General features: G+C 44.5%; 1 long non-coding RNA gene across 1 annotated transcript; it reads right to left on the reverse strand.

Moving 5' to 3' along the window:
- Positions 1 to 7,071: 7,071 nt before the first annotated feature.
- Positions 7,072 to 11,404, reverse strand: LOC124660826. The gene is made up of 3 exons (XR_006989974.1): positions 10,778 to 11,404; positions 8,206 to 8,641; positions 7,072 to 7,555 (listed from the first exon to the last, which is right to left on the reverse strand). It is a non-coding gene; the product is annotated as an uncharacterized LOC124660826 (long non-coding RNA).
- Between the last annotated feature and the right edge of the window lie 1,226 nt (positions 11,405 to 12,630).

Raw genomic sequence — 12,630 nt, forward strand, 5'->3', positions numbered from 1 at the left:
ATACATGTTACAAGTTGAAAGCAACTGCTGAAACTTAATCTTCCTTTGTGTTGCTTCAATACCTTTACTTTGATTTATTGCTTTATGAGTTAACTCTTATGCAAGACTTATTGATGCTTGTCTTGAAGTACTATTCATGAAAAGTCTTTGCTTTATGATTCACTTGTTTACTCATGTCATTACCATTGTTTTGATCGCTGCATTCACTACATATGTTTACAAATAGTATGATCAAGGTTATGATGGCATATCACTTCAGAAATTATCTTTGTTATCGTTTTACACCTTTCGGGACGAGCGAGAACTAAGCTTGGGGATGCTTGATACGTCTCCGACGTATCGATAATTTCTTATGTTCTATGCCATATTATTGATGATACCTACATGTTTTATGCACACTTTATGTCATATTCGTGCATTTTACGGAACTAACCTATTAACAAGATGCCGAAGTGCCGGTTCCTGTTTTACTGCTGTTTTTGGTTTCAGAAATCCTAGTAACGAAATATTCTCGGAATTGGACGAAACGAAGACCCGGGGGCCTATTTTGCCACGGAGCTTCCGGAAGACCGAAGAGCATACGAAGTGGGGCCACGAGGTGGCCGACACCACAAGGCGGCGCGGCCAAGGGGGCCGCGCCGCCCTGTGGTGTGGGCCCCTCGTCAGCCCCCGACTCTGCCCTTCCGCCTACTTAAAGCCTCCGTCGCGAAACCCACGATGCGAAAAACCACGATACGGAAAACCTTGCGAGACGCCGCCGCCGCCGATCCCATCTCGGGGGATTACGGAGATCTCCTCAGGCACCCTGCCGGAGAGGGATTCATCTCCGGGAGGACTCTACACCGCCATGGTCGCCTCCGGAGTGATGAGTGAGTAGTTCACCCCTGGACTATGGGTCCATAGCGGTAGCTAGATGGTTGTCTTCTCCTCATTGTGCTTCATTGTTGGATCTTGTGAGCTGCCTAACATGATCAAGATCATCTATACGTAATACTCTATGTTGTGTTTGTCGGGATCCGATGGATAGAGAATACCATGTTATGTTAATTATCAAGTTATTACATATGTGTTGTTTATGATCTTGCATGCTCTCCGTTACTAGTAGAGGCTCTGGCCAAGTTTTTGCTTTTAACTCCAAGAGGGAGTATTTATGCTCGATAGTGGGTTCATGCTGCATTGACACACAGGACGGTGACAGAAAGTTCTAAGGTTGTGTTGTCTTTGTTGCCACTAGGGATAAAACATTGGCGCTATGTCCAGAGGATGTAGTTGTTGATTACATTACGCACCATACTTAATGCAATTGTGCATTGCTTTGCAACTTAATCTTGGAAGGGGTTCGGACGATAACACTGAAGGTGGACTTTTTAGGCATAGATGCGGTTGGATGGCGGTCTATGTACTTTGTCGTAATGCCCAATTAAATCTCACTATACTTATCATGTCATGTATGTGCATTGTTATGCCCTCTCTATTTGTCAATTGCCCGACTGTAATTTGTTCACCCAACATGCTTTTATCTTATGGGAGAGACACCTCTAGTGGTTGTGGACCCCGGTCCTCATCATGTTGATGTCTTGAAGTAACTTGAGGGCTCACTTCATCTTCATCTTCAAGACATACTTGACACTTGATATCCTTCATCAATTTCTTCTTATTGCAACCTTGAAGCCAACATATGGTTCAAGAATTGCCTATGGACAACTCCTACAAATATAACTCAATGCAAACATTAGTCCATAGGGATTGTCATTAATTACCAAAACCACACATGGGGGCTACATGCACTTTCAACTGCCCTTTTTATCAGACCACTCCTAAACTTTTGCTTGGCATCTCGAAGCAAGGATCGCATTCCTCTCCCCAACCTGACTCCCCTGCTCTCCTAGATCCAGTTCCGGCTGCTAGCCCCTCCCCTTCTCCTCTCCAACGGTGGTCAGTGTTGAGATGGGACGAGGTCCCTCCCTGTACAGCAGTAGCCTAGTATTATTTAGTATCTAGGGTTCGTTTAGTCGTTTTTCCTCCATGGAGTCTAGCTATATGCCAATGTCGAGCTATTCTTCGTCATCTCCGAGAAGCGGCAGAAGAAGCCTCCTTCTGCTGCTCTATTGTTGTGCATGGTGGATGGGGGCAGGTTGCAGCGAATTTGGAGAAGGTGATGAGGTGATCTATTAAATATGCTCTAGCTATATGCCAATGTTGAGCTATTCATCGTCATCTCCGAGCAGCAGCAGAAGAAGCCTCCTTCTGCTGCTCTATTGTTGTCCATGATGGATGGTGGCAGGTTGCAACGAATTTGGAGAAGGTGATGAGGTGATCTATCAAATATGCTCGAAGACCCCTGATGGTGTGTAACTCACACGTTCGTTGGGAACCCCAAGAGGAAGGTATGATGCGCACAACAGCAAGTTTTCCCTCAGAAAGAAACCAAGGTTTATCGAACCAGGAGGAGCCAAGAAGCACGTTGAAGGTTGATGGTGGCGAAATGTAGTGCGGCGCAACACCAGGGATTCCGGCGCCAACGTGGAACCTGCACAACACAACCAAAGTACTTTGCCCCAACGAAACAGTGAGGTTGTCAATCTCACCGGCTTGCTGTAACAAAGGATTAACCGTATTGTGTAGAAGATGATTGTTTGCAGAGAAAACAGAGAAACAAGTATTGCAAGTAGATTGTATGCGATGTAAAGAATAGGACCGGGGTCCACAGTTCACTAGAGGTGTCTCTCCCATAAGATAAAAGCATGTTGGGTGAACAAATTACAGTCGGGCAATTGACAAATAGAGAAGGGCATAACAATGCATATACATGATATGATAAATATAGTGAGATTTAATCCGGGCATTACGACAAAGTACATAGACCGCCATCCAACCGCATCTATGCCTAAAAAGTCCACCTTCAAGGTTATCATCCGAACTCCATTCGGTATTAAGTTGCAAAGCAACGAGACAATTGCATTAAGTATGGTGCGTAATGTAATCGACAACTACATCCTTAGACATAGAATCAATGTTTTATCCCTAGTGGCAAAAGCACATCACAACCTTAGAACTTTCTGTCACTGTCCCAGGTGTCAATGAAGGCATGAACCCACTATCGAGCATAAATACTCCCTCTTGGAGTTAAGAGCAAAAACTTGGCCAGAGCCTCTACTAATAACGGAGAGCATGCAAGATCATAAACAACACATAAACAATAGATTGATAATCACCATAACATAGTATTCTCTATCCATCGGATCCCGACAAACACAACATATAGAATTACAGATAGATGATCTTGATCATGTTAGGCAGCTCACAAGATCCAACAATGAAGCACAATTAGGAGAAGACGACCATCTAGCTACTGCTATGGACCCATAGTCCAGGGGTGAACTACTCACTCATCACTCCGGAGGCGACCGTGGCAGTGTAGAGTCCTCCGGGAGATGAATCCCCTCTCCGGCAGGGTGCCGGAGGCGATCTCCTGAATCCCCCGAGATGGGATTCGCGGCGGCGTCTCTGGAAGGTTTTCCGTATCGTGGCTCTCGGTACTGGGGGTTTCGCGACGGAGGCTTTAAGTAGGCGGAAGGGCAACGTGGGGGGCCACACGAGGGCCCCAGACCATAGGTCGGCGCGGCTAGGGCCTGGGCCGCGCCGCCCTATGGTGGCGGCGCCTCGTGGCCCCACTTCGACTCCTCTTCGGTCTTCTGGAAGCTTCGTGCAAAAATAGGACCCTGTGCGCTGATTTCGTCCAATTCCGAGAATATTTCGTTACTAGGATTTCTGAAACCAAAAACAGCAGAAAACAACAACTGGCTCTTCGGCATCTTGTTAATAGGTTAGTTCCAGAAAATGCGTAAATACGACATGTAATGTGCATAAAACATGTAGATATCATCAATAAAGTAGCATGGAACATAAGAAATTATCGATACGTTGGAGACGTATCAACCCCCCCCCCAAAAAAAAATCAGGGGGTTATTGTGGTGGAGTTCGGGATTTCAGTACTCCTCTCGATCTCCGTCACAGTGTTGGTTATTGGAGATAGGCGGGCTGGATCTAGAGCTCCATGGGGTGTTCTTGCTACATGTTGGATATCATCACATGATGGCCCTGGATTGTATCCATGAATTTGGGCTGAGAAGGCAGCCTCTCCAAACGTCAAAGATGGCGTTAGTTCAACCTCCAAGTTTGGAGGCCCTCCAAGGGATTCCTGGCGGCATGCATCACCCTTCCTCTCCCAAGTGGCTTTGTCCCTGGCGAGAAAAAGGACAGACGGCGGTGGAGTTCTTATTGTTCTGGTGGAGAAGGATTCGATTGCTTGTATGTTTTATGTTTCAGGGTCCTTTGTGCTAAATTTTAGGAGTGTGATGTAATGTTAGTTTTCTTTGGGTTATTGTTTGTACTTTGTACCACCGACGATAAATATATTACAGCACTAGGCCCTTCTAGGTCTTCCCCTATTCAATAAAAAGTAAGTTAGCAGGTAATAAAAGTGTTTATAAAAAACAAGACTAAAGTGGGCTAGTCCTATTTTTAATAGAAGACTAGTAGTGTAGTACTTAGTACTCCCACTAGTAGAAAAAGGGCCTTTCGTCCAACCCTTTAGTACCGGTTTCGTTACGAACCGGTACTAAAGGGTGCATTAGTACCGGTTGCACTGCCAGATCTTTAGTACCGGTTCGTAAGGACCTTTAGTACCGGTTCGTGTCACGAACCGGTACTAAAGGGTTTGCGTCAGCCGGAAAAACCTTTAGTACCGGTTCGTGTCACGAACCGGTACTAAAGGTTTTTCCTGCTCCCCACGCACCTCCACACCCCCTTGTGGATCGCCTTTTTTTGCTTTGTAAAATACAAATGAAAATGATAGAAAATTCAAAAAATAAAATATTTTTTCAGATTCTTGTATGTTATGCAATCTACTATTCGGTGAAAATAAGAAATTTGAATTTTGACTTTTTTTGTAAAAAAAAGTTTGAAAAATGGTAAAACCGCATTAACTTTTGCATAAGACGTCGGAAAAAAAGTATAATATATCAAAATCATCGTGGGAAAAAATTACATCCGAATTCACCCGGGTTTACCCGGCTAGCTAATTTTTAGATTCTCAAAATTCCAAATGAAAATATGAAGGCAGGAAGATTTTAGGTTTTTTCCAAAAATTTAGAATTTTATTTTTTTTATTTTTTATAAATTAAAATTAATAATTATAAGATTTTTTGAATCCCAGAATATTACTATTACTTTTAGCAAATTATAAGATTTTCAAATTTTCAGGTTTAAGGTTTGGCAAAAAAAATATTAAAAATTTAAAAAATAAATAAAAATAATAAAATTAAAAAGTTAATTTTATTTATTCAACATTATTATTACATCATTAATTTTGTTTATTAAAAACATTATTTGCAATACAAATAATAAAGAAGTGTGACATTGACCAACATGTTAATAGGATTGATATGATAGTACTATCAACAACATGCGCGCGAAGCACTTGGAAGTGGAACGGAAAGGAACCCGGAAGTTAAGCGTGCTAGTGTTGGAGTAGTGTGAGGATGGGTGACCGACCGGGAAGTTTGACCAAGGGTAAGTAATTGACTAGAGATTAAGTGTAGTTAGAGACTAACGGAAATATTAGAAATTGCGAAAAAAAGGGAGTGAAAAAAATGGATGAAAAAAATAAATGAAATAGTCTTTTTGTGAAAATAAAAATAAAAACAAGATCTCCAGCCCCGCGGGCACCTTTAGTACCGGTTCGTAAGGAACCGGTACTAAAGGTTGGAGGCCTTTAGTACCGGATCTTTAATACCGGTTCCAAAACCGGTACTAAAGGCCCTTTCGAACCGGTATAAAAGGGGGGTTTTTCTACTAGTGTCCCTTCTATTCATATTACTTTCATTAAAATAGATATGTCTAGAACTAAAACGTATAGATACATATATGTTAGAGACAGTTAATATGAATTAGAAGGAGTAAGAAAAATCCAGATATTCGTTCCCTACAGCTTAATAGTCGATTATATGAGGCGATTTATCCACTACCATGATCATCGGCACAGTCTGGTTTTCTTTCCCAAAAATCATGCGCATGTCTTCACTCTTCCACTCCATGCATTTGATCGTTCCAGAATCTAGAGGGAGGGTCAGCAGATCGATTGCTTTACGTACGTGAGCAACCAGAAAGAGCACATACAAAAAGCAGCAACCCTTTTTCAGTTCACAACGTACGGAGAAACTTTTTTCGTTCGTTCAGAATAAAAATGGCAAAGCTATGGCAGCTTCCTGGCCCAACATATTCAACCAATTAATTTGCCAGCAATGCAAATAGATATACATCGATCGATGTACGTAGTGATGACGTGCGTACCTAACTCCACGCAGACGTAGGCCAAACTAAAAGTATACGTACAACGTAGGCAGTTTCATCTGTATCAGGTAAAGTAATCTCGTGCTTTCGTTGCTGAAGCAACAACGGTGATCCGAACGCGGATCAATTAAAGTCGGACGGCGTTGGTTTGTGCCTGATAAGGGGACGTTTATCCTCGACACATCGACGATATGCACATGTTCTTTTAATAAACTACTAGTACAAATACCCGTGCGTTGCCACGGATCTCATATTTTATTTTTCAATGCACATATATAAGATGACATTAAGCCCCGTCAGCAACATCTTTAACGAGAAAGGAATATCTCCTACACGGATACTAATCTGGTTCATCAGTTGAATCCTCAAGTGTTCCGATATTTCCCAGACCATATACCATATGTAGTGCCATATCAGCATCTATCAAGGCGATCATTTATGTCGAACATGCTCCAGTCTATGTTTCGTCACACACCAGGTTAAACTCCTTGCACTTGATGAAAACATGTGCTCCTTCCACCTCAGATAGTAAAATGTCTTGCCATGGTCCCGTGATATATTTAGGTTTTGACAACCATGTAGTTTGACATTCAATTAAAATGCATTTCGAGAAGTCATAATTTTCTAGCAACAAGTTTTCAAATGCATTTAGGATACTGATATATATTGAGAAGCCGTAATTTTGCAGCCACGTAGCCGTAATTTTGTAGCCACATATACGCATAATCAAACTTTCTTTTTAAGCCTTAATTAACTTGAAACTTTCCATGAGTCATGACACTGCGAAAAAATAAAAGAAACTCACACCCAAACTGGAAATAAAAGAAACTCACACCCAAACTGGGACACGGCCACCCTCTTAGTGCCTCTTGCATGCCTCCCCACTCTCGACCTTCCTTCTTTCTATCTCCCTCCATTTCCCTTTGGTGAAGAATCCTTTCCTTGCCTCCCCACTACTGGCGACCGGACTGCCAAGTCCCCTGCCTTCCAGCCGCTAGCCTCGATGAACGCCTTCTCCCCACCGCTGCCGCCATTACCTATCCCTGGTGGCACGCCCATGTTCTTCTCCGCCGCTTGTCGTTGGTTATGGTACTCGAGGGAGGAGGCTAGCTTGTGGTAGGTCCACAACCCAGCGCTTGGCGCCATGGAAGAGGAGTGACAGACCTTGTCTCAACAGGATATGTGGTACACGTGTAATCATCTGCATATGTTTAGCATAGGTTAGTCCTCACATAAGTTCAAGTATTACAATATGATTATTCAATAAGCCAAACATATACGCATATGCCATGTAAATGAAAATTATCCATTGTCACCAACAGATTTTCCGAAACAGAATCTCGTAATACTGAGAGAAGACATCATAGTTTGAGGTGATGATGGAAATATCCATTGTCATGCATACATAGGGAGGCTTTGCAGTATTTGGAACGTAAATTTCAGGGAGGTGAACCTTTCTCTCATAGCGCCATAGAAATTAAATTCGTGGGAAGGGGGAAAAATCAAGTACAGTTAGGTAGCAAACAACCAGTTGAGAAAAGTAAGTTTACAAAACCCAAAAAAAGCTCCAGCTCACAAATTGTCCATCCATGAACTTAAGAACATACATTTTTCTCCAACTGAGTTCTAGATTCATGAATATCAAAAAATTGCTTCAAATTGCACATTTCCTTTCCAGTCAAAAAGCAAACTATTTTCCAAAGATCCATCATTGTCATATATACTGTATCGTGAGGATCCAAATCCTTGTGGAATGCGCACAAAGTCTCAGATATACACGTATCATCAGGAAACCTTTCTCAAATAATGGCAGGCATGCAACTTTTGATGAGGAAGAGAATCACAACTGACCTCGTTGGAGGCCATGGCTTTGCATTGCTTGAACTGCCCTCCTTGGTGAAAACATGTTATATCTCAGCGTTAAAATAGTCTTTACCAAATAGAAGGTTCGGATCTTCTACTTTTGTTTTCTAACAATGGTGGAATTTTTTATTCCATAAGGTAAAACTACAGTGGCAACATAGCAGTATTCAATTTTTTCTCGTTATTACAAATTATTTACACAATAATGCAAGTAGTGAGCTACCTGTGATTGGGTTGTGCCTCTATGATAAGCTAATTTGTCCAGGCCCTATGTGTCTGATTGCCCTTACCTTTGTATGGTACATGAAACAAATATCAGATCAAAATTTTGCATTTTTCAGGAAAGTCTAAGAAATTCCGAAAGGGCAAGAGGGTCATTGCTCACCTTGTTTCTCGTCAAGCTCCTCCAGATTTTATGACACTCCTTGCCATGATATCGAATGTATCACCAAATCATGGAAGTCACGCATCATAATCAAAATACTATAGAGACCGAGAGGCGATAGTTCTGATGAGTACACTAAGAAATTTAGCGAGCATGCAGATTTGTCATGTTACTTGAACTTGAACAACAACATAATTTTTTTTAAAAAAAATGGAGGCAAAAGCTTTGCCTCATTCATTGATTAAGTAGAAGGTGCCCGGTTTTTAGAAGAAAACCGGGCGAAAACCTACAGGGTCAAGCCCACACTCACAACTGCCCACTCGCCACCACGAGGGGCACACGCAACCACCCCGGCTACCACAAAAGCTACACATATGCGAAGCTCAAGTTGACCTATGCCAAACAGATGGCTCTTCGAGAAGAGGCTGGCAGCTCCGATTCTGAAGACGAAACCCGTACACTTCCCAAAAGTAGTTTCGACTTCACATCAAGAGGAGACCAACCCGAAGACATTCGGACACGCCGGAACGGAGCCGACTAACATGGGCTTGTGCAACCAAGCCTTGCTCATCACCATTGTCGTTGCCTCGCAAAACCTCCACCCCGAAACACCCGCATCACCGGTTGACCACCAGCCAACCCAGATGCCGTGTGCGGCCAGCCCGACGGAGTGCGGGAAGGGGATCACCGGCTTCAAGACGACGCCCTCAAGAGGGGAAGCGACGATAGAACGACGCCGTCATCCGATCCCGCAAGGCAGGATCTAGGCTTTCACCCGAAGACGTGAACCCGGTGATAGCGAAGGTCGAAGAGCTCCACGACCGCCCCCCAAGAAGGACGGCGACGTCCACGGACGCCGCGCGGTCAGGCTTTCGCCTGGAGCAATCAAGCCTACAACATTCCCACGCAACCGGACAACAAGACGAAGCTTCGCCAGTCCGCACTCCACTGACACACACCTCCCATGCGGCGACAGCGCGACCGCCGCATAGGAGACACCGAAGCTTCACGCTGCCCAAGCCATCCGGAACCCAGCGAGGCCGGAAAATGACCAACACAGCGCGCCCGGACCATCCCTGCACCGCACATCAGCCAGGGACTGCACGCAACGCAGCCTGACCATCCACATGGCCCAAGCGTCGCCGCATCCGCCGGGCCGCCGCCACGGCCCGCCTCCCCATCAGACCCCAACGTCCCGGAGCCGCCCCTCCGGCGTCCTTGCGCCCACCTCCGCGCCACATAGCGCCCAACCTAGCCATCCTCGCACGCCCGCCTGGAGCCACCTCGCAGCAGCACCCGCCTGGCCACCCCCGACGCCTGCCCGGAGTAACCCCTCCGGCAACAGCAGACTGCTGCCGCGCTCCACCGCACCACCTCAGGCGCCCCACACCACCGCGGCCCGGATCGGGCCCCGAACGCCCCGCACCGCCGGCCGCCGCCTGCTGCTACGCCACGGCCGCGCCTCCACAGCCCGCAGCGCCCAGCCGCACCACCCCGCCGCCGCAGCGGACGGGACTCCGTGGCCGCCGCCCCGGCTTCCACCCTCCCTCCGGCGACGCCCCACACGGGCCGGCCACCCCGACGGGAAAGAGCTCGGGCCTCCCTCACCCCCTTTGGAGATGAGGCCCGCCGCCACCGCGGCGAGGGCCGGCGGCAGCGGCGGCGTAGGGTCGGTTGCTGGCGGCGCGGGTAGGGTTTGGCTCCCGGCGTCGCCTGGGGAGCGACGCGAGGAGCCCCTGGCTTCGTGAGATTTAGTTCACTTTTTGGCCTAAAGTAACAACATAATATAGAAGCTATGGTGTCCCGTACTACTACAGAGAGAGAAATATAATGTAGTTACGAAACTTTCAAATGTCAAATATGCATGCATACTGCAAAACAGTTACCACTGATGAAGCAATAGATTATTGCATACAAACAGCATTTTCGTACTTTATACTTAGAACGTAGCAACATGAACTCCTCAAAAATTTCTTATCAATGAGCACTATGTATGCATCCCGTTAATACACTTGTCAATATACAATCAGCAAAGAACTAAAGATGAAGCTCTGTATCTAGAAACTACCGAAGCAGTAATATCATTTTTTCCATGCGTTCCTTCAAACAATGCTCCTTCTTGCAGAACACAGTAAAGAAAACGGAAACCTAATGGAGTTTGATCTTACAACCAACCTCCTCAAGGGGCCTCAAGGCTGATGAACTCGTCGCCCTTGTGATCTGCCACCACAACCATCTGATTGGCCTCCATGTTCACATCATAGCTTCATCTCCACTAACATGGTTAGACATAAAGAAAGAAGAGAAATTGATAGAAAGACTGGAAGAATGAATCATGCAGTCTTAGACATAAAATTAAGAGTGGTGTGGAACAAGGAATCGATTCTAGAAAATAACTATGCAACATTCCTGGAATAAAAAGTATATATACAACATTCCTGAATTCATGAGGAAAATAAATTACCTATGCAACATTCGTGAATGGGAATTGTAGATTGTGTACAAATTGATGCTTGCTTTTGTGTTAAGGATTCTAACATTTATGATGTACTAAAACCATCGTGCAAGTAAGTCTCATATACTGGATATATCTTAGAACAGAATTGCACGGTAACTCTGATGTTGAAAAGAAAGTCAGCGTAAAATGCGATAATCTGATCGTTGTCTGCACAAAGTTCAAAAGAAAGAATAGGGAATTTTCGATTAGTATTTGATGTAAACATTAATTAGTACATAAATTTAGAAATGAAAAGTTTCTAGCAAGGTATGCAGTACCATTCGATAGAACACAAACTGAAAAGAAATAAAAAAAAACCGCGTCGCGGAAGCGCAGAATGGTTCACATCCCTTTGGTGACTGAAGGATCCTCGAGCCATTATAGGATCCTACTGCTATAGATGCCTTGACCTCTCTTATATCAACTCCAACACTCCCGCTCTTCCTCGCTATCTCAGGTAGGATGATGGGATGGAGGGCGACATCGTGCAAGCACTTACATCCAATCGAAGAGCCCCGTTCCATGCTTCCTGAAGATCCTTTCCATTGCTCTGGTCACCTCGAATCTTGGAGTCATGTCGCTACCACCTATCGACACCCCAATGATCTTGGCTCCGGGTGTTTCATCTGCTTGAGAATCTAGAACCAGGTTATTATGACTTGCTTCAAGGGCTATGATATGTCTCCATGCAACTGAACAGGATGTTACTTTGTAAATCAAGCAAGACAGCTCATAGCCATGTGAGCGCAAGAACCAACACAAGGAAAACAAATTTCTAATCTCCGTAGATAACCACCTACGCTTGAGGACGGCGACCATTGTGATGGTCTGAAGCACAGTCCTCCTGGTGGGTTGAGGTTCGGAGAGGCTTGAAACAGGCAGCTGGGTCATTTTCTGAGCAAACAAAGCGGACAATGAACCATTCTGTCTAGAAATACATGCACGATTTGCCAATAGCAATGAGTTTTCAAAATAATGCATGTGCATATCACTGCCAATACTAACTGTAAAACGGTTGCAAGCAATTTGCAATGTTAATCTCATTTCAAATACTGAACTGTAAAAAGGTTGCAAGATTTACAATGCATCAATCTAAGTGTTTTCCCCCAGACAATCATAACGATCCTAGCATGCTTATGTGTGCAAACATGCATCCATAGTTATGTGTTGACATCCATCCATAGGAAGAACCAAGATATAAAGAACAGGATCGCCTTTGTGCTTAAAGGCTTGGCCTAGCTTCAGGAGGTATCTACCGCAGGTTTGGAGGTTGGCATCGGGGAAGAACACGGGCACGAGATGTGTGCACTCTCTTTTCCCTGACTAAGATGAAGTGTAGGCTAAGCCTAGAATCATTGTTGTGAAGGAGCAAAAGAAATTTCTTTGTCAACAAATTAACATAAAACTGAGCTGATATGAGGATCTAGATAATATAGGAAAAATTAAGTGAGTATACTGTAGTAGTAACAACTAACTTGACATGGCATTCATCGGCAGGAACCAACTACATATTGCCGCATACTTCCGTGGT

The sequence above is a fragment of the Lolium rigidum genome, chromosome 6, assembly GCF_022539505.1.
Source record: "Lolium rigidum isolate FL_2022 chromosome 6, APGP_CSIRO_Lrig_0.1, whole genome shotgun sequence".
In the NCBI taxonomy this organism is placed as follows: Eukaryota; Viridiplantae; Streptophyta; class Magnoliopsida; order Poales; family Poaceae; genus Lolium; species Lolium rigidum.